General features: G+C 40.4%; 1 protein-coding gene and 1 pseudogene across 2 annotated transcripts in view; both read right to left on the bottom strand.

The window, feature by feature from the left end:
- IL34 (interleukin 34) overlaps positions 1-4,122 on the bottom strand; it is a 35,987-nt gene that overhangs the window by 17,232 nt on the left and 14,633 nt on the right. The window lies entirely within an intron of this gene.
- Positions 167-1,678, bottom strand: LOC105305858 (annotated as a pseudogene).

Here is a 4,122-nt window from a genome sequence, read left to right as displayed (position 1 = left end):
AAAATTCACAAGCCGCTTTCCTATCCACCCCCTCGACCCTCTCCCCTCCCCAGTCTTCAGCACTGACTCCCTTTCCTTCACCCCACTCACAGACACAAAGTGTCCAACTAAGAAAACAAAGCGGCTCTCAATACATGGAGACATGATGACGGGAGGAGGTGAACTGCAACCCCGTTCGAGGTTAAATCGAGCAAGTCTGTATTTTCTGGGTTCTGGTGGGTTTCCTTTCATTACCCCAACTGAAAAAAGAACTCCCTAGGCCAGACGTTTCAAAGCTGAAGCCCCCAGGCCCACCGAAAAATGCCTTGAAGATGTTGTCTGCATCAAAATCACCCATATCTGCGCCCTCCTCATCCAGGTCCTGTCCACCGTAATGGCTCATCAATGGATCAGAGAGGATGGTAAAAGCTTCTCCGACTTCCTTGAACTTTTTCTCCTCCTCCTCCTGCACTTCTCACTGGCTCCTCTGTGCCCACCCAGATGGTGCATCAAAGTCTGTTTCTGATAAGCTTTCTCGACCTCGGCCTCTGAGGCTTTCACGTTCAGTCCCAGGATTTCGTTGTAATCTTCCCTCTTTCTCTTCTTCGGTTCCAACTGTGCATTTTTAAGAGCTGTTTATGTTCTTATCCATCTAATGTGTTTTTTTTCATAGTCCTCCACTGCTTCTTCAGGTTGTTCTTTGTTCCCAAAACACTGAGCTCTTCTCAAGAAGGCTTTTACACATGTCACTATGGTGATGCAGTCTCCTGCTGCATTATCTAGTTTCCTGAGCTTGGAATTAACTGTGCCCTGATTGCAGTAGAGTTTAGCATCTGTTTTCATACTGGTGGGGTCTATCCCCAGGGCTTCTGTGTACAGTTCATAAGCTGGCTTGTAATTTCCTTCTTTAAATGCTTTATTCCCATCTCCTTTCTTTGCTTTAAGTGCTTTGGCATTTCTGCAAGCAACACAGGTCTTCTCATGGTCAGAAGCCATCGTGAGAGCCTGTACCAAAAAAAAAAAAAATGAACCGCCTTCTCTATACAATCTTCATAACAAAAGCAAAGACCTCAGACATCCAGAGCATCCACGTTGGTAGAAGACATTTGTAAAATGTGACTGGCCACAGACTGTACTTCTGGATAATGACCTAGCATTGGTAAATATTCTTCTTTGAGAATTTCGAAGCTGTGACAGTCAGGGGCAAATTCTAGAGCACGGTCCAAGCAGAAAACCACATTCCGAAAATCCTACTTCGCAAAGTCCATTTCTGCTATTTTCTCATATCCTACGGCTGCATTAGCATCTTGCACGCCTGTCGTGACCGAGCATTTCTGTGATCCAGTTCTGGGGTTCTCTGGAAACTGTGGCACGCTGCCACCGGCCCGCCCTAAAGATAGCCCGCTCATGATGTCCCCAGAGGAAACTGCCATCCAACCTCACTGTGCATCTTCAAGAGCTTCTCAGAACCTCTGAGCATCATCAGAGTGGTCACTCGATTCCCATACTTGCTAGCATTTTTAGGACGTATCTCTATGGCTTTTGTATAATAGTCATAAATCCTACTGTCATCTTTCTTGGCACAGTATGCGTTTTCTTGTTCCTTGAAAGATTCTGCTTCCCTCTTCACTTCTTTGTCACCCAGCAGCTCTGACTCGGTCACCACCATGACCACATTGCACTCCACGACAGCTGCCATCTTAACTGCCAGGACCAGCACCTCATTCCTTTATGTTGTCAAATAATATTTCATTGTGTAGATATACCACATTTTCTCTATCCATTCATCAGGTGATGGATATTTGGGTTGTTTTCATTTTTAGCTATTACCAATAATACTGCTGTCGGTATCTTCGTGTGGACATAAGTTTTTGATTCTCTGGGTATATGCCTAGGAATGAGGTTGCTGGGTCATATGGCAAATCTATGTTTAATTTTGTGAGGAACTGTCAGTCTGTTTTCTGAAGCATCTACACCATTTCATGTTCTCATCAGCAATGTTCTGATTTCTCCACAACCTCACCAACACTTGTTATTACTTGTCTCTTTTATCGTACTCCTCCTAGTGGGTGTGAGTGGCATCTGACTGTAGTTTCGATTTCCATTTTCCTGCTGATGAATGATGTTGTGCATCTTTTCATGTGCTTATAAGCCACTTGCATATCTTCTTTGGAGAAATAGCTATTCAAATCCTTTGCCCATTTTTTAAATTGGTTTATCTTGTTATTTTTGAGCTATAAGAGTTCTTTATGGATGCTGGGTTCTAGACTCTTATCAGATATATGATTTGTAAATATTTTCTTCCATTTTGTGGGTTGTCTTTTCGCTTTGATAGCATCCCTTGATGTACAAAAGTTTTTAAGTTTCATGAAGTCCAGTTTATTTATTTTTTCTTCTTTTTTGGTTACTGGTGCTTTTGGTATCATATCTAAGAAACCATTGTTCAACCCAAGGTTGCAAAGATTTATGCTTTTTTATTCTAAGAGTTTCATAGTTTTAGCTCTTATATTTAGGTCTTTGATCCATGTGGAGTTAATTTTCATATATGGTGTGAAGTAAGAGCCCAACTTCATTCTTTTGCATGTGGATGTCCAGCTGTCCCAGCACCATTTTTTGAAAAGACTATTCTTTCCCCCATTGAATGGTCTTGGCGCCCTCACTAAAAATCAGTTGACTATAGAGGCATGGACAGATATGGATTTATTTCTGGCCATTCAATTCTATTCCACTGATCTATATGTCTACCTTTATGCCAGCACCATATTGTCCTGATTTCTGTAGCTTTGTGGTAAGTTTTAAATTCTTAAGACTTTTTAATATATAATAATTTACTTTCCTTTTTTTTGGTGTGTTGAAGAGGCTGGGTTGTTTGCCCTAGAGACTCCCACATTCTGGGTTTGGCTAATAACGTCATTGGAATGTCATTTAACGTATTTATCTCTGTATTTCTAATATTCAGATTGAAATGCTTCACTGGGCTCAGTTATAATTTTCCTAAGAGGGACTGCGTTACATCAGGAGGCACAGAATGTCTACCTGTCTTAATTTAGTAAGCTAACGTCACGTTCTTTCTCTCTGATCATCCATTATAAAGTTCTCCACCAAACTTTATCTTTCATCAGACACAGATGATTATAGCCTTGATCCAGTATTTCATTAAGTGGTGACTTTCTAACTCAATCTTTCCTCCTACATTTATTACTGTGATTCTTCTATAACATACACCTTTCCTTCATCCTCTGTTTTCTTATCTTAAAATCTGATCTGTGTAGAAAAAGCAGGATAAAAGTTTAGTTTTATCCCTTTACTTACCAGCTTTCAGAGGGTGTTCCTTAGCATCCTCTAAAAGTAATTAATGATGATTTTTGGTATCACTTTGAATTCATTAATTTTTAAAATTTTTATATTTCAATCCATTGTAATCCAGTTACTTTTAAGTCAGGTTTATTAAGGTATAATTGAGGTACATTAAGGTTCACCCTCCTTAAGTGTCCAGTTTGATGAGTTTCAATAAATATATACATTAACACCTTATTCAGGATACAGAACATTTCTATCAGCCCCAAAACTTCCCTTGTGTCCCCTCACAGTAATCCTCTTCCACGCCCCACACTTCTAGCGATCACTTATCTAATTTCTTTTCCTAGAGATTTTTTTTTCCCCAGAATATTATATAAACAGAATCATATAGTATATTGCCATTTCTGTCCTGTCTTCTTTCACTTAGCAAATGTGTAGGGATCCATCTATGCTGCTAAACGTATCAGCGGTCTGTTCCTTTCATTGCTGAGTCGTATCCCATTGCATCGGGGTTTTGGAAGTATGAATAAAGTTGCCACATACATTTGCATACAGATCTTTCTGCGAACGTATGTTTTTATTTCTCTTAGTCAATACCTAGGAGTAAGTCCGTGGCTCATACGATAGCTGGTGATTTAACAATAAGAAATTGCCAAGCTGTTTTCCAAAGTGGCTGTTTGTTATTCTTTTTGATATTCGAATTACTGCATCATCTGGCTAGTGGGAGCTCCTGCCAGTAGGTTCCTGCCCTATTGACAGGACTCCGGTAGTCTTCAGGAGCTTCCTTGCTTTCAGGCCTGATCGAAGGTTCCAGACTCATCTTGCCTCAGACTCAAAATCAGC

This window comes from Pteropus vampyrus, unplaced genomic scaffold (assembly GCF_000151845.1).
Source record: "Pteropus vampyrus isolate Shadow unplaced genomic scaffold, Pvam_2.0 Scaffold399, whole genome shotgun sequence".
Classification (NCBI taxonomy): domain Eukaryota; kingdom Metazoa; phylum Chordata; class Mammalia; order Chiroptera; family Pteropodidae; genus Pteropus; species Pteropus vampyrus.
The sequence above is the reverse complement of the archived record's forward strand: the minus strand, read 5'-3'. Positions and strand labels throughout refer to the sequence as shown.